Here is a 26,012-nt window from a genome sequence, read left to right on the forward strand (position 1 = left end):
AATTAAGCAGCTGTGAGTCGAATTTCAGTGTTGTGTTCTATATGTACAGGTTTAAAGAATACAGAGGATACTGCATATTGTTTGTAGATAATGGCTACATTACTGCATTCTTTTATTGTAATTGCAGCACATTGGAAAAGAAATAATAATATGCAAGGCAATGTGCTATTGGAACGGTGTAATAATGCATGAAATGGATTCTGGAAGTTTCACCTGAAAATAGAGGGAGATTTACAATATGTGGATAATAATGAATATCTAATCTAAGTTGGGCTTTTGGTAGATCGTAATCCTCTATTCCTTTACTTTTATTTACAATATTGTGTTTACAGTTATTACTTTATCTTATTTATGGTGGGACCCGGGAATGAGGTGTGATAGCTCTGAAATCTTTCAAGATTGTACTTTTCTTTTCATTGCTGCCAATTCCTCTTAAATTCAAAGCTTCTCTTACTTTTCTCAATAGCCTCTTTCAATGGAAGATTAAATACACTCTATCAAATCTCTAAGGTTCATGGTGAAGTGAGCAATGTGAAAAACAGATTCATAGCAGAAAGAAAAAGAATCAGCTCTTGAGTACTTATCAAATTGAGGCGCTCTGTCCTACTACTGTATAGGAAGCTATCACAATTGTTCTTGCTGGCATAATTTAAATACTTGGAATAGATAGTGAATAAAAATGCCATATCTCTTTGAAGAAGCTGTGTTATTTTCTGACCAAATACCAGAACCCCCACGTTCTTCACCAATATCACCATACTTCTGTCTCCTTTTATCTTGGAACAGAAGACCTCTCCGGTTCCCCAGGCTGAGGACACATTACACTTTAGTTAAAAGTTAACTTTTTTAGAATATGTTTTCATTGTTTCTGCACTGGCATCTGGGAACATTTTCTCTGTTGTCTTTTCAGAGGGAAGCAATGAGTGGGAGCTGAGGCATCCCAACTCTAATTCTCTACATACTGATTATTTAATTAAACTTTAGAAGTAAACATCCCAAGCTAATTGCCACATTTTCTTTTCTCATATCTTTTATTTAGCACTAAAAGAGGTAGATGCTAAAATATTTTAATTATATTTTACAGTTTTTATTAGCTTTTTCTTTCTAGCCTAGCATTTTCTAGTAATTGTTTAGTATTCAGTATACATAGTGGTTTTTCCTAATTAATACAGAGTTATACACAGAATGAAGTCCATTCAAAGTTTCCTTGGAATTACAATATACTGATCTATATCAAAACAAAGCATAGTGCTGAGGATTAAATGAATGTGATTCAGGGTATTGATTGTCCTTTGATGTATATTCTGTAAGAAAGAGCTATATTAAGCTTCTATTCCCAGTCTACCCTCAATTTGCAAAAGGACACTAAAAGTTGTAGTTGCCATTCTGTTCTTCATTCTCAGCTCTCTTTCGGACTGAAGGGAATTTGGATCACACATGTATTTCCAGGATGCGATGCTTAAACAATAGGATAGTATGAAGTAGCTTCATTTTCTTGTATTAAGTTAGAACCGTTAAACTATCTTAATAATTCTGTGATATCTTATCCCTATTGGGATCTTTTAAAGTTAGCGATCTTTTGGTAAAAATGAGGAATATAGAATAACACTCTTCAAAATGTTCCACCAGTGTTGTGAAGATCTTGCCCTGATATGCCAGGGGTTCCAGTTTTAATGGTGGTGTAGTGCATTCCCTCACCTCACTTTTATTGACATTGTAATAGCTCTGGCAGTTCCAATGACAATGTATTGATCCATGGGTCCTTTGAGTGTAATGTCATTGAACTGTTCCAAACATTACTGCAAGTCTCCCATTCAACTGCATAGTAAGACTGCTGTTCATTAATGTCATCTGGCCTACTTGATGGTTGTTTTGTACAGCTGGTGTTCTATATTAATACTGATGGTCTGATACACGTCAATATTCCTACAACTATCTACATGGTAATTCCAGTATGCCATTTGGTTAGCTTTTATTTTATTATTTGCATTTATTTGTAGATATCCAGAACAACTGTTTCACCGTAGAGTTTTAGTTTGCAGTAGTATGGCTTTTTTTGCCCAGTGTTTGGGAAACATATCTAAAAAGATGAGTATGGAAACTGTACTCAAAATGATTGCCTAGTTTGCATACTTACAATACAACTGGTAATATTTGGGTCTATTTTCAGTTAGCAGCAATTTACAACAGATTAAAGTAAAATCCTGAATACGTTACAGGAAAGAGTTGAATCTCTGTTATTTTGGGCTCTCTCTGTGCTTTGGAGTCTTTACCTGCCAGTCTATCTATCTTAATGTTTTGCCAACAAAGTGACAGTATCTTGATACTAAGTCCTTCAGAAAACTTTAATCTGCATCATATTCCTTCTGTGTCCTGCTGTCTGAGTGGGTTTTCAAGCACTGGCAATAGCCTTTGCTCTTCCCAATTTAAACCATATTATTCATCAATCTTTACCTCTTCAGGCTGCCTTTCTGTGTAACTGATTCACAACATGACATTAACAAGTCTTATCTTGTCATCCGTTCTGTCATGTTGGCCTTATATCAACTATCTTATTGTCAGCTTAAACTTAACACAGAAGAAATCAAACTTAGTTTTTCCCTTGTCCTCCTTCCTTCTTGGTATCACGTCAACTACTATCTTGCTAATGATATTGGTAGCACGGTAGTATCCTAATTCTAAATCTGTGAAGCAATACCTACTCCTGCTGTGGCATGATATTCATGATACTGATCTTGTGCACAATTATCCTATTTAACCCATGCCAGCCCTAATCTGCATCTTCATCTGGTTCCATTACGATTGCCGTTTCCCCACTTAGAAGTGATGGAATCTGCATGACCTCTTACAAGGGAAGACTTGCACTCTTCCATCTCCCTTTTGGGAAGAACAAGGGCGGCCTAAAGTTACTCTGGTGGAGGAGGGGAAGGGAAGTCTGGAAGACAGTGAACCTCTGGACCCCAAGAGGGGAACAGTCAAGGGGGCTACAGTGAAGTGGCCAGTGCCCCAGGGGCAGGTAAAAGAAGAGAAAGATTTCCTAAGGTCCCCTTGTTAGCAGTTTCACATAGCACAGGTTGTTAAAAAGCAGAATAAGAAAACACCAGAAGCACCCTGTCCAGAGAGTTTGAGGAAATTGTGATATTTTGCGATACTACCATAATTTTTTCCATACCAGAATCATAAAAAATTAAAGTAGCATCATAGATCAATAGATACAACGCTTCTTGACACTCAGTGCCCTCAGTGTTAAAATGTTTTTTATTCCTTTCATTTCTTTTTTCTAGACATCTAAGCCATTTCCAGACCTGGTTGCTTTTTGCTGCTCAGTATATCTTAAAAGCTAAATCATTTAGGCTACCTTCATATTCTAAGTCTCCTTTAGGCAACATTTTTTTCCCCAAAATATAAATCACTTTTGAAGAGTCACTTCCACTGTGCTGCTGAGAGTTATTTTAGTTAATCTGTATGTTAAGTGAAAAGTAATAAAAATGTTTTTTCTGTCCTGCTTTGCTTAACTTCTGGGTATTTTTCAGTTAATTCAGAGCCCGTGATTTTTTTTTTTGAAACAGGGACAGATTCTTTAGGCCTGTGAGATAAGGTGGGCACTACTGTAAACCCTAATGTATGGTCATGCTAAGTCTCTAGACAGCAGTATCTACTGTGCTACATCTGCTGGAGTAAAGCCAGGTGTATTATTGCCTGCATAAGAACCAAGTGCAGATTTGCTCTTATGATGATCACCTGTTTGATATCTTTACAGTATTACTTGGATATCTTTTTTTTTTTTTTTTTTTTTTTTGCAAATCTATGTTACTTATTAATTATTTCTGCAGAAAAACATTCAGGAAATCTTTCAATTATTTATCCATCAAGTTACTGCATTTCCTGTAGAATTGCCACAGGTGTTAGATTGTTCTCTATTTCTGACAAGGTAAAATAATCTCAAGAATTTTGAATTGCCGATAAAATCTAGCTTTGTTTCTCTAGCAAGCAGTAAGTAATATGTATGGTACATTAAATAGGTTTTGAATTTCAGGCACTTCTGATAAGTATGAGGCAAAGATCGGCCATTATTTCTCATTTATTTGAGTGAAAGAATTGGAAGGTATGCACTGATGCCGGTAACTATTGTTATACCAAGACTGGCTATTGGAAATCAGAGTGGCTTATTAAAACACATAAAAATCCTGTACCAGAAGTTGGTGGGGTTTAGGTAATTGACGTTTATACTAATAAGCTGTGTTGTTGGTTTCTCCTGCCAATAAGGTGTCAGGACTTTTTAGCTTGCTTTACAAATAAATCCAGTTAAGTTGGGTTCATTTTCTTGTTTAATTTGAATAATTCAGTGAGTAATTTTTGAAACTGCAACCTAAGCATGCTTCATTATTTTGTACAAAATGAAACTAGTTGTACGCTTCATCAGCATTACACCTGCATTATTTTGATGACATAATGTCTAATATCAAGGAACAGACTCTTCCCAACTCTCTGTTACAGGTCATCAGATTGCCCCTTGCTATTCTCAGCTTCTAATTTTAGTCTCAGTATCAGAGGATAACTTCAATCCCCTTGTAAGAAAGTAACAATTTATTTAAGATAATGATGAAATTGTCCCTAGGGTGGTCGTCTTGTTTCCAGTGACCGTAAAGGCATTGCATATTTAACAACAAGAGCTATCAAAGACCATTATACTTGCAGGACTTTCTTACTTAAAAGTCATGCTATATAATTTACAAAGTTGCAAATGTTGCTCATGCAAGCTTATTAGGGAGCTCAACTCTGGGAACTTCAAAGAAGATATTAGTATATTATATTATTTATTTTAAATTTTGTTCAATATATGATCAAATATGATTATTCTTTATTGTTATGGTGGGATAACTAGACATTATCCCAGACTATCTTGTGGTTAAACTAGACATTCTCCTGGATGGGGAAGGATAGTTTCACGGGCTAATCCATGTTTCTACCCTTGTCATGCTTAGGGCTGAGGAAGGTGTAATGCCGAGTGTAGGATACAGCCTGTGAGCCAGTTCAGCCACAATCACATAGAACAAGTTGCAGGTTGTTCTGAATGATTGCAGGGACTGCAAAAGCTGTAGCTGGACTCAAAGGAGCCGCAATATAGTTTAGAAACACTTAACCTGTTCATTCTTTTCAATGTTATTCAGAAACAAAGGTTACATTGGGTTTTCATAACCTGCCCCTTAGGTGGCTTTAGATGTGCCTGTGAGGAGTTGGTGGTTTTAGAACTCTCATCCCCGAGTTTTACTCTTAATTAGTTTCCTAACTAATACTTTTCTTTCCTAGAAAAGTTTTGTTTGTTGTTTGGGTTTTGTTTTGGTTTTGGTTTTTTTTGTTTTGTTTTGTTTGTTGGTTTTGTTTGCTTGTTTTTGTTTTTTTTAACCTTGTGCTAATTCCAAGTTTGGATTATTCATATTGTCCATATGTTATGTCTGTAAGCCAAACTCTGCTTGGCATTGGAAAGGGCTTCGCTAAGTAAGTACTGTGTCTGTTCTGTGGCACTGCAGCTCAAGGAGGACCAGAGGAGAGACAATCTAGATGAGAACAATGTGAGCAATCAGAGACTTAGAAAATATAACTGCAAGGAAAAGTCAAGGAAATTGGAGTAGACTGTAGAAAAGAGCCAGAATAATAACCTTCAAATATGCAAAAGGTTAGTAGCAATCAGGAGGGCAACAATCTTTTCTTTGCATGCACTGTAAGGCAGCAGAGGTGTAATGGACTTAAATTGTAGCAGAGGAGGTTTAGGCTGGATATCAGGAAAAACTTCTCATAATAAAGCTGAATCACTGGAAGCAATTGGTTGGGGAGGTGGTGGAATTTCTTTTATTGGAAGTTTTTTAGAACAGGTTGGACAAATATTTCTGAGGTACCATGTACCCATAGCTGCATTAGTTTCTCTCCTTTCAGCTCTGTCTTTATTATTATTCTGATTGTCGCCTAGCTCTTCCTTCTGCATACTCTCTGAAATTTTTCCATTTCTGTTGTTTGAACACTTTAATTACCTTCATTGCACTATTAGTTTTCTGTTACTGAACATTTCTGACGCTTCTCTTCAATTTTGCTGTTATCTTCATTGATTTATGTCCTCGGTTTTCTTGCAAGATCAGAAACTCTTAAGTTATCTCTGACCCCCCGTCTCTCCGTGGCTGTAGGTCTGCCTAACATGATCTCCAATCCACTCTGGAATAGCTTTAATGTTCTCCCTGAAGTCCATATTCATGGTGTAATTATTTTTTGGCTTAATCACTGCATTACCGTTTTTATAGCCTTTCAAAATCCATGCATCTTGCACTACTAGATCTCAGAGAAATGTAGTCAGACGGTATACCTGATACTGAAGAGAAGAATCTATATTGGACCACATTTTCTGTTTTTCTGTATTACTCAAAGATCATGCTAAATTTGCCGTCCACTGCCTCAAGAACTCCATTATCTTGTGCTACACTTTGACCTTGCTGGCTTATTGCATTCTTCTCTGCCCACTCCCCCAGTCCTGTTCATCTGGAAAACTTTCTCCTAAACTATTGAGTCACTTTATTTTAAATCCTACCTTCAAATCTTTTTTTTCTTCTTTGCAAATGATTGATTCACCTTGGGTATCCTTTTGTGATACCATGTGTGAGTGTTGTTATATTGTATGCAAAATTCATATTCAGCAGTTCCTCCATTAGAGAAAAGCTTTTACCTGAAAGTAGTGTTGTTTGGTTTGCAATAACTCCTTCCTCATATAATGAACTGTTTTTCATGAAATAAGAATTTTAGATTTCACACTATTTAATTCCTCATTCAGTGGTCATATACAACAGTGTAGCTCTGCCCCATTAAATATCTTTACATTTGCATAAGAGTTTTGTTGCTTCTTTTTAAATTTATGTCTAGCAATGTGTGAATGTTCTGAGCCTGTGATTCAGAACAAATACCTAATCTAGTTGCTCATGCATACTGGTCACAGCAATGATTTTTTTATGTGTGTTGTGAATACTAACTCTATTCAATCTAAAGTGTATAGATGTTCAATTCCTTGTACAGAATCAAGTTAACAATACTTTAAGATTTCTAAGTAATAGTTTTCTCCTTCAGCATATGGAAAATCTAAAAATAGTCTGAGAAATGCTGCCTGCAACAAACCACATTGTTTTTTCATAGAGACCAAATTTTTTTGTGTGTGCTTTTTGCTAAAATATATACTAACATCTCAAAACTTGTTGATGTTTTGACAGAATCCTTAACGTAAAGAAAGTTTTTAAAAATGATGGATTTGTTCTAGAATGTATCCAGTCTCTAAATTTACAGAAAACATATTTTTAATCCCTACATTCTCTTATTTGCTTGCTTATTTCTCTTGAGCCAATTTACCCTCATGGGCAAACAGACATGGCAAGAATGCCTTAAACATGATGTATAGGAGATTTGCCTACATGCAGGCTGATGTCCTAATATTTCATACTAACAAGAGAGTAAAGCCTCCGCTTATTTGCTTATGAGCTGTAGGATCTGTGAATTCACAATTAGTTCTGAAAACCTGATTTTGTTCAGGGTTTTTGATAGAAGTGTATCTTTCCACTTCACAAAATTTATTTGGCACATGTACTGCATAATCAGATGACTACAGAAATTGTTTGGATAGAAATATATGATTTGTGTTGAACAAAATTGCCAACAAATTTCATGCTCAATTGGAACAATTAGCAGGAATTTTGGCTGACTAGCTAAATGTAGGTGTTTCAGCGACATCGGCATGCTGTGAATAGAAATTGTTAAATTATTGTATTACTCATAGTTACAAATTAAAAGTATCAAAATAAATATTCTGATTGTTTTCAAGAAGTGTTTAGATGTGTCTGAAAACGTTATGAATAATGACACCGTACATGTCCTATGTTCATTAAAATTAATAAAAACAATTTTTCCCACATCTTATTTCATAAAGTAGATAGGTACAAAATTCAGTGAATGCAAAACAAAACAGATATGTACCTCTAGGACTGTCTTTGAACAAGGCTTGCTTATGGGAATCTTGCCTTTGCATAGCAAATCCATGACAATGAGATTTTTCTAGGATTGTTTAAATTGAACATACCAAAGCATGGAAATAGTTATTCTATCAGGATAGCTAAAAAGCACATAGATTGAAATTTTTCTGTGTTTGATTCGCTGGCCCTTTCTGTACACCTGATCTGTACATGCCATGCTCTGACAGGCTGCTCTTTCTAGTTTTATATATTTTCTTACTATTTCTTTTGGTTTTAGATCAAAAGTTATTTCTCATCTTTAAAGTAGGACATTTCTCTCTTTAAAAGGAAAGGAGAAGAAATAGATACAGAAACTACAGTCTGTCATCAGCTATTTCCCATGTGTCTGGGTGGAACCGGCTACTGTAGAGTGTTCTTTGATATTTGGCAACTTGTAGTCCTTAGCTTTGCTTCAGAGACTTTACCCGCATGCCATTTCCTAGCTCTGTACTTGAGTTTCAGTTCTTCCTGCCAACAACAATACATATTGAAACTGCAGCAGACAGGAGACAAAAGTGCAGTGCCTTTGCTTTTCTTCACAGAACTTGACAACCTGCATGTATTGTTAGGTAATCTGATAGGTTATGCCAGTTTTCAGTGAGGTTTTGTCGTTCTGTAACTTCTATCAAACTAAATTTGAGTCTGAAGTGAACGTGAATTCATTGCGTAGAAGGCAATGCACCTGCCCTGGACAGCAGATGCCTAAACCTCACCTAAGCTTCAGAGAGCCATCCAATTTGCTTACCTGCCAAGACTATTCAACCCTGCCGGCACTTTCCTACTCGGTCTACAGACTCAGCTGTCAGAGAGTTATTAGCTAAGCTTTGCCTGAGTCCACAGAAAAGACTGAAATATTATGTCCGGTCAGGACTACAGCTAAACTAATTTTGAGGATGGCAACCTTTTGCACAATAATATAGTGAGAATAGGATTTGTCCGTGAGGTAAGAAAGCGCTGAACCTGAGGGGGACTATACCTACATAGCCCCAGGCATCCTGTGGGAGGACACTCTTCTTTTTACAGCTACGAGAGTGGATTAATCGGGTGGCAAAAGGAGAACGGATTAGAGGGAATCTGACTGCCTGGATGACCTGGACACTTCTCTGGAAAGCAGTAGATGTAAAATGTTCCCCGTGGGCAGGATCCAGAGCTACAGAGTAATGCGCTTTCCATCTCGGTGTCTAACTTTGGTTCTGCCTGCTGTACTTTGGGCATCGTGGCTTTTGAATTTCTGGTTGCATCGTGCCTCAATTTCAAGAAAAAGGGTGGAGCATGTTCCTGCTTAGATAGATCATGAGCCCACTGGACTGAGTAGAGCCTGAAGTTCAGCTTTCTTCTTACCGGGATCACTGTTCAGATGTCTGCTCAGCAAATGCAGATCCCACTCTCATTATGTGCCCATCATCAGAGCTGGGGGGAATTTAGTATATGCGTGCTGTGTAGCATTTCTTCTTGTTCCTTCTGTTCTCCGTGAAATCATGGAATGGTTTGGGTTGGAAGGAACCTGTAAAGGTCATCTAGTCCAACCCTCCTGCAATGAGCAGGGACATCTTCGACTAGATCAGGCTGCTTAGAGCCCCGTCCAACCTGACCTGGAATGTTCCCAGGGATGGGGCATCGACCACCTCTCTGGGCAGCCTGTGCCAGTGTTTCACCACCCTCATCGTAAAAAATGTCTTCCTTATATCTAGTTTGAATCTACCTTCTTTTAGTTTAAAACTGTTACCCCTTTTCCTGTTTCTACAAAGCCGATTGAAAAGAGCATCCCCATCTTTCTTGCAAGCCCTCTTTAAGTATTGAAAGGCTGCAATAAGGTCTCCCTGGAGCCTTCTCTTCTCTGGGCTGAACAAACCCAACTCTCTCAGCCTGTCTTCAAAGGAGAGGTTTTACATCCCTCTGATCATTTTTGTGGTCCTTTTCTGGACCTGCTCCAACAGGTCCATGTCCTTCTTGTACTGAGGAAGAGGAAGAGTCCTATTTTTCCCCCTGCATATTGTGAGAGGCAGTTTCCATTTTTATGCTGATTGTTTAAAAAGGTACGGTAGTAATTACAGGTAGACTAGATCACTTCTTTGATGTGAGGAACCCAAAATTTCAAAGAGGCTATAAGGAGGCTGGGTATGTAATTTATAGGGCATGAATTCCATTCACTGGCTGTAGCAGAGCAGAAGTATAAGAAGTTAGTTTCAGAAACAATCTCAACAATTTTTTTATTATGGAAAATACCATAATATTAGAATTTGAAAAATGAGTGGCCTCACTCAGGACTTAGGGCCCAATGGTATGATTCTTTAAAGGTCCTGAAGGAGTCTTGTCCTTGTACGATATCTTTTGGAAATCAAAAGATTATGAATGGTATAGTGCAGTAAAGTAGAAGCTGCAGTAAAGTAAAAGTTACAAGGGCAGTTAGACTGCAGTGAAATTGGGAAGATCAGTAAGTTTGTATCAGGGCCATCCCTACAAGAGGAACTTCTTTAAAAATTAAGCAGTATTTGTGATATGTGATCGCTTCCAGTTACAAATATAGTGTACTTTACACATCTATTAGAGGTTTCTGTATAACAAAGACTGTAAAACATTATTGTTCATTAGTGTGAAGCAGTAAAGTTTTTAACAGATATGTATGAAATAAAATTTTCCTTTTTTTCATCTGTGGTATATATTCATGTTATTGGAATTTTATTTAAAGTAGAATTTTGCCTTTCGAAGTGCTATTCCTTATACCATGTCCTTGGCAAGATGACCTTTTTCTTATCTTTATTATCCAGCTTTCAGTAAGAAACTGGGAAGTTTAAAGAGACACTTGCTGTCAGCTTCTTGTCTTAACTGTTTAGGCCTTTAAAAAAGATGTATAAATATTGAACCAGCTGGATTTAATAAGTAAAGTTATTCTGTTCTACAGACAACTTAATGTTTATTAAAGGAAAAGCCACTGGGCTTTTGGAAAAGTAGACAAGCAATTTATCCTATATTGAGAAATTTTTCAAATTGTAGGAATTGGAAGGAATCAAATGTACCCTTCTGAACACACTTAAATACCAGTTTACATGCAGAAAAGAAAGCATTATCCGGTGACTCACAAACATAATTTGTGTTTTGCAACACAAGACACACAAGCGTAGGATGCTCTTTAAGATCACCACTAAAGATACCAAGAGCCACTGACGTGACTTTGGCAATGAGATCCGGTGAGATCATTTTCCTTTGGACCTATGGATGCCATAAAGTGCATCTTTCATTTTTTTTGCATGAAGAATATTTTAAAATCATACTAAAAGAAAGAAAATATAGTACCTTCTTGTTATAAATAGAGCCAGACAAACATCATAAATTGAATATGCATAAAAAAATCTCCAGAACCTACTGTTGTGTACTCCTATGTACCATCAGGGCTTAATCATGAATGTTACTTGAGTTACATTCTCCTGTCACTCACTTGCTGAAGTCAAGAAAGGTAGAGTTGCACCCAGTCCAAATCCAGCACAACATGTGTCTGTAGAGCACCATTAAAACTAGACTATGGAAATAGTATACTTTGATGGATTTGTTGAGGAATAGTGGATTTGTATGTATGGTTAAATACTGAGTAACTGCAGAAATGTATTTTAAAAAAATTGAAAAAAACTTTTATTTTTCTCATTTCCCAGTATAATTAAGTGGTAGAAGTAGTACTACAATCTGAATATTTAATTTGCTTTTTCTCCAAAAGAGTTACAGCATCTGTTTCTTTTCTAGTAGGAAACATTCGTGGACAATATCCTTTGAAGTGAGTGCAAAGTGCAGTGTGGTCGTGATCTACCAACAGTTGATAAGCAGTTTGCCACTATTTTGCAAAATAAATAGCTAAAGAAGATTTTAAATAAGCTTCCCTAATCCAGATGTCTGTCTTATTAGTGACTTTCTTTTAATTATATGAAGATGTAACAGCTCAAGGTGAAAAGGAAGTAAGAGGACAACTGGAAGGGGCACCCAAACAGTCTAGGTCCCTGAAGGAAAGCAATAATTAATGTGGGGCCATACAGAAAGATGCTTTGATGCTTTGGGAGCAACAATTATATATCCAGAAAAATGCACAAAATAGCCACCCATAAAATGGCACAAAACTCCTTCTGTATCTCCCCTAATGTGACCTCTTCACTGAATAATATGTTGATAAAATCTGCATGCAACCCAAACCATATTTCCCAAAGCCTAGACATAGTGCTACAATTTGCATATGCACTGCATATAGCTATTGATATTTACAGCAGGAAATGGCATAAACCCAGTGCATTTAGTGCAGGAGTGTGTGATGTCATGCTTAGTTTTGTTTGATGTATACGTTTTGCCTTGCATTTATGTGAGAGAGGGCAAAGTCAGAGAAACTTGTCTAGGATTTGGGGTAAATGATAGGGAAGTTTGTGAAAGTCTGCAGACCAAGTAATATTTCAATAACATTATTGACCTAATCCTAAGGAACTTACATCTCCTGTAATACTTAGAAGTGGTTTCGTTCCAAAAAGTTCCATTGTGCAAGATGAGAAAAAAAAAAAAAGTTTTGATTACAGATCTTTAGGCAGTGTTTTAGATGTGCCGTCTTAGCCACTATCTTGAGGATAAGGTCTGAAACCTTGACTTTATATTCTTTAGAAAGCCAGCACAGAAAGCAAAGGGTAGGTCTAATGTTTTTACAGCAATCACTGCAATAGCCTTTGCTACTGAGGTATACTCTATTGCTCTGTTTCAGATAGTTTTTCAAAGGGCTTAAAATGTTCAAGTATACCATGGAACTGTAGTTGCCCTGAGAGGTGAAAATAGTACAATCAACTCATTATCTTCCAGAAGGTGGGCAACACCTTTAAATCAACTGGGAAAGGCAGAAGGCATTATTCAGAAATGCTGCTTAATGAGAGCTGGGACTGAATGAGAAATTCAAAAGCTCTCCTATACAATGGGTTGTATTGATCATTGTTTGGTACATCTTCTGTGTAATTGTAGGGTCTTCTGAATGCTCTCCCCTGCTCACCTCTGCCTTGCCCATTTTTAACTCTAGGCAGATTGTCTTCATCAGTATGCAGATCTTCTCCAAGCACCATTCTGTTTCAGCATTATGATTGCTAAGATAGTAACATGGCAAGCGCTTCTCACAGACAAATGCAGCTATTTGTTAGCTGAGTATTTACAGCACTAGAGACCTCATCTTCTCATCAGCTCTTTTGGAGACGTTACATTAACAGGACCAAGAAACTGATCCTTGTTAGGAGAGTTCATGTTAAGCTGAAATTCAATATTTTTGCTTACTGAACTTAAATTAGGCAGTAAACCTAATCTGTAGAAAACAGTATTCATCATGCACAATAGAATCATAGAATAATTTAGGTTGGAAGGAATGTCTCGTAGTCATCTGTCAGTCAAAGACACTGGGGATGAGCCAAACCTCTGATCAAAGTCAAGCCACCTTTGATCAAATTGCTTAGGGCCCTGTCCAATGGTGTTTTGAATATTTCTAAGGATGGTGATTCCGCAGACTCACTGGCCTCTGTTCAAATGATTGACTGGCCTCATTGTGAAAAGCCTTTTCCTAATATCTCATCAGAATCTGCCTTCTTGCAACTTCTTTCTGCTGCCCATTGTGTTATCCCTGTGAGAAAAGCATGATATAGTCAGAGTCAGCAATAGGATTGCAACTTAGCCTTCTCCTTTTAAGACTGAACAAATCCTGTACTGTCAGGCTTTCCTTCTAACTCCTAGGCGACCTATATCTCGCTGTTTTGTTTACAAAGATACCATGGAAGACTGTTCTGAGAGTCTTGCTAAAGTCAAGGTTAACACCATCCACTGCTGTCTTCCACTGAACTAGTCATACCATCACTGAAAGTAACCAGGTTAGTGAGGCAAGCTTTGTCTTTCATAAATCCATGCTGGCTATTCCTAATCAAATTCTTGTCCTTCGCGTCCCCGGACAGGGCTTTTAGGGGGATTTCCTTCACAGTCTTCCCAGGTATGGTGGGAAGCAGATTAAGTTGACCAGTCTGAATTTCCCCAGATCTTCCTTCTTGCCCTTAAAGATGTGTGTAACATTTGCATTTTTAGAGAGATCAGGAACTTCCCCTGATCACCATGACCGGTCAAAGATGATAGCATTTTCTCAGTGACATTGGCCACTTCCCAGTATCCCATCTGGTCCTGTGGACCTGTATACATCCAATTTGCTTAAGTGGTCCCTAGCTTATTATATCTCTACTATGGATATTATCTGTACTCTCTACTAACTCAACCAGATGAAAAACATTAGCAAAAACCAAAATCTATGTTGCTCAGGATTTCAGGTGGGGTTTCTTGTATGTGGAAGAAAGTTGGATATAAAGTTCTTGTATAAACTAGAGAAGCTTTGACGTTAATGTAATCAAAGAGCTGCTGTAAAGGCGGTAGCAGCATGTAAGAGTGGTCAATGTCTGCTTTTCTGCTGATATTTCTTGATGAGACATATTTGAGTTTTTATGCCACCACATAAATTCCAGAACTTTTTCCTGACCTTTACATTTTAGTATTTGCAATGTGTACCTTTATATACTATGCACAGTGTTTTTCAAAGAATGTGTTTAAATATTGGCAGTGCATGTGCAGTTACAAAACACAGCTATGAATTTGTGTCTCATGTATGGTGAGATGAGTTCAGGTTTTGGGCGGGTTTTTTAGAGGCTTTGTGGTAAACTAGGCACAATTCACAGGGTAACAAACCAGAAAGGTTAATGAAGATCCCACTCACAAGCTTTTACCTATCCTCAGCTTTGATCAATTAGCCAATTAGAAAGAGCAGCTGTAAATGCCTAGATCCAAGTAAATAACAAATTTGCAGGCTCTCCTGAAAAGGATGTAGAGTTGGCCTGAGAGGTGCTGCAGAAAGAGTTTTGTGTGATGAGTAATAGCTGACCACAGAAAGCAGCCTGGAAACTTGGTGAGCTGTGGAAAGAAAAGTCTCTTTTCTTTCCTGTTTAATGCAGGATGCTTTGGCTGGAGTTCAGGAAAGGTGAACTGTACTAAAGCTGCTTCTATGTTGTACAAATTGGCAATGCTATTTTAGTTTTTCAAAGAAACAAAAGAAAAAATATGTTTCACGTACCTATTACTAAGAGTAAATGAGAAAGATGTTTTTCTCTCTAGGTCTGATTTTTGTTTGCTTGTTTCTTCTTTTTTCTTCTTTTTCTTGGTAATATGTCAGTCATAGTTTTCTTATTTGTCTGTGCCAGCTGCACTTTAAGAGAGCCTACATTAAAAATCATCTCTTTTTAGTGCATGTTAGTACTTTTTTGCTAGTGTTCCCTCTGAAGCTTACCAGGTAGTCCAGGCAAATGCAACTTTTCTCCTTAGTATGTATTTCCTTTTTTTCCATCTTCTTTTTCCATCAGTCAGGTTAGGCACTCTTCTCAATCATAATAAAGTTTTGCTTAAACAGACAGTACCTCCTTTTTGGAATGGGTGTGTTCATCTAATTAAAAATTCCCCACATCATCTTCTTTCAATGATTTATTGACAGATTTCAGTCCTTAGGTCTCTAGACTGTATATTTTAGGTCAACAGGTATGTTAACAAATATAATTGATACATCCAGTTTGTTATTCAGGTGTTTGTATCTTATTAGTGGCTCTGGTTGTCAACCAAGATGATGGAATGGTGTACCCAGGTACTGTAGAGTGAGTCATGCCAAATACCTTTCTCCTAAGCATGTGAGCTATATGAACAAAAGAGTGTGTTAAAAGGATGCTCTAACTGCTTTCACAACAGTGGTGGTCATGGAGTCTGAGCCCTTGCTTAGTGGTATCCTTACTATCTCTCATCTGATTAGTTTTAGCAATCACTTTGCACTTTGTTCTCATGTAACTAGCACCTCTTCTTTTTCAGCTCTTCCAACAGATAAGTCATATTTAATGATAATCATTGCTATATATTAATTTGTAGCTGTGAATAATGTAATGCATGTCCTAATCTGTCAAATTTGCATGTGGTACTGTCCTTCCAAAAGTAGTCCATCTGACTTAAAAGGAAGTAGGCTGCTGCAGTTAAGCGTAGTCGTACAATTTAGCAGGATCAATTTTATAGTCAGTTGCACTATAATAGAATTTACAAACCGAATTACTTGTGTGATTATTGTATCTGTATCTTGGGAGCAAACTCTTGAGTATGTGATATAAAACAGCCTTGGAAAATGGAGAATTGGTTATCTTGGAAAGTGAATCTTTAGCGTTGCATGCAAATACTTAACAAAGCAAAAGTAATGAGTTATTTAAGCTACAAACTGAGAAACTGTCCTCTGTATATGATCTGGTGTTACTAATGCAGACCACTGATCTACTTCTATAGATATTTTAATCTACGATGAATGTGGTAATGAATTTATTAAGTGTTAGTGTTGGTACCTGTTGTGGTTTAATCCCAGCTGGCAACCAAGCCCCACACAGCCGCTCGCTCGCTTTCCCCCAGTGGGATGGGGGAGAGAATCGGAAGGGTAAAAGTGAGAAAACTTGTGGGTTGAGGTAAAGACAGTTTAATAGGGAAAGCAAAAGCCATGCACGCAAGCAAAGCAAACCAAGGAGTTCGTTCACTATTTCTCATGGGCAGGCAGGTGTTCAGCCATCTCCAGGAAAGCAGGGCTCCAGCACGCCTAACGGCGACTTGGGAGGACAAACGCCATCAGTCCGAATGTGTGTCCCCTTCCTTCTTCTTCCCCCAGCTGTATATGCTGAGCATGACATCGTATGTATGGAATATCCCTTGGGTCAGTTGGGGTCAGCTGTCCCAGCTGTGTCCCCTCCCAAGTCCTTGTGCCCCCCCAGCCTTCTCGCTGGTGGGGTGAGAAGCAGAAAAGGCCTTGGCTCTGTAAGCACTGCTCAGCAATAACAAAACCATCTCTGTATTATCAACACTGTTTTCAGCACAAATCCAAAATATAGCCCCATTCTAGCTACTATGAAGAAAATTATCTCTACCCCAGCCAAAACCAGCACTGTACCCATTCCCTCAGTTGGAAACTTCAGTGAAGTCAGTGTATTAATAATTGAGGTACATAGTGAATCTTCTAAAATTTGTATTCAGAAATTCACTGTCACTAATTTCATGCAATCATAAGCAACTTAAAGTCAATGTGACACAAGAAATGATACTCCACTGTCTCATCTCTAACAAATGACAGTAATTAGCCATATTTCAAGCAAAAGATAATATATCACAGATAAGGGAGTTCATATTTCATACAGTGCCCATTACCAGAAATGTAGGGCCAAATGAACTCTCATGTTACACTCCTTTATAAGCTCTTCTGTCAGAGAATATTATGTTAAAATGATGCTTGTAAAGTAAGTTTCAAGACAGAGGAAACTTTTGAAAATTGATGGCTTCAGTGAGCAGTCAGCGTTAGTATTTACTTTGCTAAGGACTAAGGGAATACTCATGGGAATTAAAGAAAGCCTAGGCATCCTTGTTGTGTTGTCTTCACTGCTGCTAATAAGGGAATGGTAATTTGGTTTACCGCTGGTCGCTTCCACTGTGACTTAAACAGTACCAGCTTTGTCTTTTTAAAAAGGCTACGAATAAAACAATTGTTCTCAAGTATCTAAAAGTTCTCTGCTGCTTATAAAGCCTAGTATGCATCACTGAGTCTATGATATGGGGGCCTTGGAAATGATCTATGCTATGGGAACAAGGCTTCCCACATCAAGTGGAGATCCAAATCTTTCCCTTTCAAGATTACAGTGGTCTGAGTTTCAATAGCAAATAGCTGATTAATACCATAAGCTGTTTTGTCCCAGTCTCTAAAACCAGTGAATAGGTTGAGCAGCTGGTAAATAAAATTGATTCCATTTACCCGCCGTAAATAAACGGGTGGAAAGTTGTGAAATGGTGAGCAATGGAGTGAGTAAAAGCTGAGACCTAAGCCAAATCCTGCCCATTGCAGTAGCTGCAATAAGTAACGTGTCTATAGAACTCTTGCAAAGCAGCAGAAGAGGGGAACATAAATGTACCTACCCTTCACGCAAAGCATTCTTGTGTGATCACAAAATGTGTGTTACACAGGTGAGTGAGAAAAGTGGTGCATTTTGGAGGGAGAGGGTGGTAAGAAGGCTGTGGAGCAGCTATTGTTACAGTGCTGGGAAGACGCACACAAGTGAGGAATAGAATGGATCTAGTCTGCTGCTACAAAGGGCCATCAGCTTGAGAAAGATGGACACAGACCGGTTTATGCTGCTTTGTGCAGGACTGAGGCATCCTCTCTGATGTTAAGACACACAATGCAGGCTTGTTCATAGGAAAACTGTAGTAGTAACCTGTTTGGTTTCTCATGTGAAAATGTAACTCTCAGTATATGCTTTGTGTTCAACTAGAAACTCAAGATTAAAAGGCAGGATTAATGCATACCTGGCTATTTTCAATAGCATTTTACTAAAAATAGTCAGTCATGCCTATGATTTTTACATGTGATTCTTTAACAATTGTTTGCTGGGAGTTTCACCCTTGCATAGAATAAAGGAAGGAGAATATCAATACTTTCTTTCAGCATTCTGAAATCCCTTAATCTGCATTCCTGATAAGACTTTGTTACTGTTTGCAAGGAGAAAACCAACGTAAATTCTTTTTAAACGAAATAATAAATAAAAAATCTTTTTAAATCCATTTGCATAAAGATAATCTACAGAGCCTTTTCTAAGATTAAAGTTTTCTTATAGAAATGAATGCATGAAATTTAGTATTTTCTTCATAAATTACAATACCATTTAAACGGACATTGTGTTTGAAAAGACCCATAGCTTTTCTTCTTTTGCAGTAGTTGCAATGGAGTCTTAGGTATTTATACATGTGATGGATTCGGATAATAGTACAAATATGTATGTTACAAGATGTGGGCACAGATTAAAATTAAAAGGAGTCATTGCAAAGTAATAAAAGGTATTCCTTGTAGTGGAACAAATATTCTTTTTATATGAATGCTACCTGAAGTGTCCTGTTGATGTGTTTGCATGTTCAGAGAAAATCAACACTGTTATACTTCATACTTCCTCCCTTATAATATGAAGCTGAGTTATAACTCTACTAGTGGTATGGCCCAAAATGTTTTTTGAAATGCTGGCAAGGCTCCAGTTTGTCCTGTTCTTAAGCGTCACAGTTAACTAAGTTAGGTTAGTCCAGTATTATCTAAGAGTCATTGTTGTAATCCAAGTGGTATTTGTGGCTTCAGGAGTCAGGCTTCCTGAAGTGGGAATGTCCTTTTGCTGATTTACAGTTTTGCATTATTTAAGTAGTAAATTCTGTACAATGCAGATGAGAACCTTTGAGGGAAAACAAATATTATAGTCATTCAATATTTCAGTAGCCTTGTAGCTATTTGAAACAGTCTATTAGTAAATGAAGTTTATTTTCATCTTTAGGTATAAAAATGCTTCTTATATATTAGTAGATATCAATACCACTTTACACACAGGAAAACTGACAAAGAAAAATTGGAAGAAAGCCCAGGTTTTTTTTCTCCCTATCCAGTGACCTACTCATAAATGACAGTATTTATATTGGCCCTTTCTATCTTCGATCTAGATATGGCTTTCAGCGTAATAGAAGCCATAAAATATAACCTAGTAATTACTACAGCTTTCCCTCAAAATCAAGGCTTAACTAGAACCCATTCAGAAATATGTTGTCAATTTAAAAACACCAAATGAAGTGTTGGGATAAATTTCTCCCAAAGCGTTTGCTATTGTAATGCCCAATGCTGTAGTAATCCATTTTTAGATGCCTGACTCAGAACTGAATTCAGAGCCATGTGTGGAGCAGAGCCAACAGGGACTACTGAAAAGGGACACATCTTCAAAGGTACCTAAAACAAGCTGCAGAAAGCATCTTCTGTCAAGTCAGGATTCACATCTAAAAATGGTATCCTGGATTTAGGTACTCATGCTTTCAAAAACGGAGTGCGGTTGTGTTTATACTTTGTACAGCAGTTCAGTGCCTCACACAGTCACTGAAAATACAAGAGGTGTCTGTTACAGGCCAACATCAGCCAACAGTCAAAGAATCATTTCTATGACCTTGTACTGGGTTTGTGTAGCAGGGAGGCTACAGGGGTGGCTTCTGTGAGAAGCTGCTGGAAGCTTCCCCTGTGTCCAACAGAGCCAATGCCAGCCGGCTCCAAGATGGGCCGCTGCTGGCAGGGGGATACCTGAAGGAGGCTGGGACCCTGTGGGAGGCCTGCGCTGGAGCAGGCTCCTGGCAGGACCCGTGGCCCCGTGGAGAGAGGAGCCCAGGCTGGAGCAGGTTTTCTGGCAGGACTTGTGACCCCACGGGGGACCCACGCTGGAGCAGGCTGTGCCTGAAGGACTGCAGCCCGGGGAAGGGCTCACGTTGGAGGATTTGGTGGAGGACTGTCTCCCGTGAGAGGGACCCCACGGTGGAGCAGGGGAAGAGTGAGGAGTCCTCCCCCTGAGGAGGAAGGAGCGGCAGAGACAACGTGTGATGAACTGACCCCAACCCCCTTTCCCCGTCCCCCTGCGCTGCTGGTGGGGAGGAGGTAGAGAATTCTGGAGTGGAGTTGAGCCCAGGAAGAAGGGAGGGATGGGGGAAAGGTGTTTTAAGAATTGGTTTTATTTCTCATTACGCTACTCTGGTTTGATTGGTACTAAATTAATTTTCCCCAAGTCGAGTCTGTTTTGCCCATGATGGTAACTGGTGAGTGATCCATCCCTGTCCTTATCTCGACCCACGAGCCCCTTGTTATATTTCCTCTCTCCTGTCCAGCTGAGGGGGGGAGTGACAGAGCGGCTTTGGTGAGCACCTGGCATCCAGCCAGGGTCAACCCACCACAGACCTGAATGTAAGGCTATAGGCTGCTCTTGTCATTTATTGTCATTGCTGTGACTGCTGTTGTAGAGAAAAGGTTCTTGATCTCAACAAGTCTGGTGGAAAAATGACCTGTGACCTCAACTGCTGTCCTGGGAGACAGAAGATATTGAGTATGGGTTTTCTAATCTCTGCGCCAAGTGATGTCCAAGCCTTTAATCCAATTGTACTGATGTAATGTGTAGTTCATGAATTGCCCTTTGAGGCAGAATCAAAAACTTTGTCTCTCTCCCTAGTAACGTATTAACAATAGGTTACAAAATTGTACTTTGTTCTGGCCTAATTAATCCTGAATTTTTCATTGTTCTGTAGGGAGCTTCAGCAAAGGAATGTTTACTTTGGTATTGCTACATGTGCTTATGCAAGACATAAACGTTGAAGCCATTAACTGTTTAGACTGCAGTAAATTCTGAACACGTGAAAGTTTCTCTGTGTACCAACATGAATTTATTTCGTTTTGGACTTGGGTGCCAGTAAAATAATGCAGAAATTTGGGGGGGGAAGGGGAGGACAATCATGAAGGGAATAGGTATCTAAATTCCACATGTCTTCAGTCACAGTTGGCCCTTTTGGATCTGGATCTACAGCCTTCCAATGGTTAATACTTTTCACCTGGTTTTATGGGCCTGTTTAAAATAATACGTCAACTTGAGCTATGATAAATTTAAGAGCCACTTAATTTTGTTTTGCCTTTATTTAAGTGGTCTCAAAGTCTTGTACTTTTATTGGTACTTGTAGATTTTGATTTAATAGTCTTTTAAAAGTTGTTCAGTAAAGCAAATCAAGTTCTTCACATTGCAAAGCATGTTTCCCAGACCGCAAATGGTTCTGGAACTCTTCTCTGAATGCAATGCAATTCTCCATCTTTTGTCTTCCTTGTTTGGACTAGGACTGGAGCCAAAGGATGAAATCTGAGAGTTGGTTGTAAGCTGGTATGGTTTTGTTATTGCTTCGTGCTTGGTAAGGCTCTTCTCAAAAATGAACATAATCTTACAAATGCTGTGTAAAAGCATCACTGCACTCATCTGTTACTGCTTCCCAGTTCGCCCTTAAGGATGAATAAAATCCTGTGTCTAGGTAGGACCTTGCATTCAGCTGTATTGTGATGCATACATCTTCCTTAAAGTTGTCTTGCTACATAGTGTCTGGCAATGGTAAATAGCAATTTCTTAGAGATCAATGTTATTTATAATCTGAAAGCTTTATTAGAAAGGCTTTATTACCATGTAATGATTAAAGTAATGGATTGTATGGAGTCAAATATCAGTTGTCATAGGATGCCAATAGAAATACTAGTTGATACTTCATCACAAATACAATTTATTATAACCAGCCTGTATTTTAATGTATACTATTACTTGGACCAGTCAATTCTGATGTTGAACTGAAAGTAAGATCCACTCTTGGTTTTTCAGTCGTGTGGTAATGCCTTGCAACCTTTGGAATTCTATGGTTTTTTGTTCCGATGTAATTGCAGATTCTTGTAATTCTAATTTTGTAACAGTTTAAGATGTGATACAGACTTAAACTTATGAAGTATGGCCACACTCCTCTACAGAGAAGTTCTTCCAAATAATTTTTTTTTTTTTTTTTTCAAAACTGAAGCATTAAGTGGTTTTTACTAAGTTTGTGACATACTGGGGAAGCAGCGGGGGGGGAATGCTTTTTAAGTCTACTACACTATTATCTTAATTCAGTGAATATAGATAGGGTTTTCTGAACCTTCTAAGTGTGTTTATGATAAATACATACACTCTTAATTGAGAATACATTCCTTCCCTTCCCTTAAAAGGAAAAACTCAAATGCCATATTCCTCCTCTGCCTTTCAAGTATCAAACACTTGCTGACAGGGTTGGGAATAACCATTTGATTCCTGGCAGCATAGGTATGTGAGGTGTTAGCTTTGGTAGTGAAACTAGATTAAGAAGTTCCCATCTCTGATTGCCTCTTCGTTTGTGTCAGTATAGCTGTGGATCAATACAGTATAAGACTGAAACAATGTGGTTCAAAAGTAATCCTCCAGGCAAAAGGTTATTTCTGTTATTACCAAAGGCTCTTTGAACACGGTCTAAATAGCTCTCTATTTGACAGGATTTTTAAATTGAATTTTTAGAAGTTTCAGTTGCACTTTAACATTGCAGACGTACTAACCCATACCTATTCTGCAATGGCCTGCTTCTGAAATGGGCTTCTGTAGTCTGTCCTTGCTCTGCTGTACACTGACAGCAGTTTAGGGAGTTCCAAAACGGTCGTGGGAAGAACAGAGTAACTTCCTGAGGCTGGTCATCCTAAACTGTTCCTGGAACAGTAAGAGCAAATGGATCTCAGAAAATTCAGTTAAATGTTCTCAGGGAGGGAAATATCAGACTTGTAGAAATGAAGAATTTTTTCAGTTGAAGTAAAATGTTCTGCTATTAGTCTGACTAGAAGTTAAGCTAAAATACTTCCTCACTTATGAAAAAGCTTTGTGTGAAATCTAATAAACAGCAATGCTAGAGTAGTGCTGGTTATGTGCTGTTATATTTTTAACTAGGTTGGTCAATATCTGTGTTCAGCCTGCAGCATTTTTCCAATGGAAGCTCAGTCTCTTAGCTCTAGGATAGGCTTAGCCAATGGATTCTTTTTTGCTAACAGAAATGATCCATGGGAGCTCCCATAAGGAGAAAAGTCATAAGGCAAAACACAGTCTTTCATGCTGTAAAAGAGAAGCTAGGAAGTAAGAATCTCACCTATTTTTGAGGTGGCATTTCAAAGACTTTGCTGTTGTACGGTTTGGTTTTTTTTTATTAAATCAATTCATGTTATTAAAGGAAAGTTGAAAAGGCTTTTGAAACCTTTTAGTTTATTGCTGCTTGTTTGCAACTATGATCTTTCCTGAAGCCACAGATTACAGGAGAGTATTAATACAATAGTTATTTTGAAATATAAAGCGATCTGCATCAACTAATGGACATACAGCACACTAGTGTGAGGTAGTTGCAGCAAGTCAATGAAACTGGCAGTAACCTTTATGCTCACTAGTTTTACAGATATGAGTACAAGTTGGTGGGCTTTGTCAGGTACCTATTGCAAGCATGCTGGAACATGATTGGTTTCAATGCCTTGTCTGAAAAGTAAAGAAAAAGGCTGATAGTATATTGATTTCCAGAAACTGCAAACTGTTGTGAGAGCATGTATTACATACAATTGTAGACATAGATTGGCATGATTCCTAGATGTAAAGCTTTATGCAGATTAATAAACTCTTAAATAATTATGCCATCTTAGTTTATTGCTAAATGTAACTGCATATTTGTACTTGGGCAGTGCTAACTGAAGTTCAGTGAATAATTGAAATCTGGAAGGGGGAGGTCTTTTCAGAAGAGCGTTAAATTGTTTCTAGCTGACAGCTTCCTAGGAGGCATTAAGAAACTGATGCTTTGCATCATTTTTCAAAGGCTCCAAGTAGAATGATTTTTTTCTTGAAACTTTCCTTGTTCGTAACTGCCATCAAATAACCTAAAAGACTTCAGAAATAGGATGGAGAAAGTTTAAGATTAACTATACCCCTCCCTTGTCCCAAACCAGAGCAACTTTGCACCCTTTCACTCTGCTTATTTAACCTGTGAGCAGAATTCTATTCTCTGCATTTTCTTCTTCAGCATCTGGACATCAGATTGTCCAGATGTGCTGAAATAAAGCGTAGTTAATGCCTCCACGTGTGGTATATTTGCTAGCATGCATGACCTAAGATACGCCACAAAGTATTTTGGCTGAGTTGGCCAGAAGCAACGTTGGATGCTGCATCTTCTCAATGTTATTAAAAACACAGAGTCCAGTCTAATGCTGCAGCAGTAGGGAAGCATTTGTAATGAAACATGCTGCCAGTGGGAAGAATGGGGGTGTCTGGATGTTGAATACAGTTGCTAAATACTTTCTAAGTAATCAATGGCAAAATTGAGTTATAGGCTGCTTTAAATTATTTACAGAAGAATTTAAATTTGCAAACTTATTACAACAAGCTGTTGCATTTAACAACACTCAAGTTCTTGAAAATTCAATGCTAAAATGAGTTATTACAAGTAAGTTAGCTGTCGGAAATTAAATTAGGTGATAAACAATCCATTTTTCTGGTGTAAATTAGCATTCATGACAACTAGTCCTAATATGCACCTGAACCCATTATTCCTGGCACTTCATAAAGTGGCAATTGATAGAATTTGTATTGACGGACTCTTATTGAATATAATTTCTCAACAGGAACTAGCTAATCAATTAATTAATCATAGTGTTACTCAAGTTTGTTTTCATGTTGCTCCTTCATTCAGAAAATTAACTGTTAACATTGTTTTCGATTAATATATCTTAAACATTTTAGTTTTCATTGGGTGAGTTACCAAGCTTAGACTAATTAAAGTGTTAAAGCTCTCTGAATTGCTACCAAAACTGAATATTATGTATGCTAATTTGCAAAACACACAACAAATCCTAATTCTACTATATTTACCATTATGCAGTATTTAAAACCAGAATGTTTAGTCTTGCATTCCCTCTTGAAAGCTGCTTGGGCACACATGGAAAGACCTAGCCACTTCTGAAAAGATTTGAGATAGTAATCATCAACAATATTATCATGAAAAGCACCATCAAATCATGTTCTCCTAAGGCTATCTAATAAATATTTGCATCTTCCTTTGCATTTAAATAAGGCTTTCTTAAAAGTCAGAGGTCACTCCATCCTACTGCCAGGTTATTCTGGGCAGATGCTCTAAGTATGGGAACTCCACTGACTAGGGTGACTGTGTAGAGAAGCCAAGATTCACCAGTCTGGAGTGTCCTTTAGGTCAAAAAGGCTTCCCTGGGGAGCAGGGGTCTTCTCACCTGTCCCTGACTGCAGTAATAGAACCTACATTACATATTTTGGTTTGTGATGACATAAACTTAATTATGTAATATTAAAACCTTAAATTCCATTAAATGACCTCTTGTTTCGGTAAACATGAGTCCTGGCCCAGAACCCATGTAAGCACAGAATTCCTCTTACAAATTAGGAGAATGGCCCTGATCACCTTTTTTTGAATAAATAATGGTAACACTGGATGTAGAATATACAAAATGCAAAGCAATCTGGT

The 26,012-nt window shown here is 37.9% G+C and overlaps 1 protein-coding gene across 4 annotated transcripts in view; it reads left to right on the forward strand.

Annotated features, from left to right (window-relative positions):
- ATRNL1 (attractin like 1) overlaps positions 1 to 26,012 on the forward strand; it is a 544,479-nt gene that overhangs the window by 406,366 nt on the left and 112,101 nt on the right. The gene's annotated exons all lie outside the window — the stretch shown is intronic.

Source organism: Accipiter gentilis, chromosome 9, assembly GCF_929443795.1.
Source record: "Accipiter gentilis chromosome 9, bAccGen1.1, whole genome shotgun sequence".
Lineage (NCBI taxonomy): Eukaryota > Metazoa > Chordata > Aves > Accipitriformes > Accipitridae > Astur > Astur gentilis.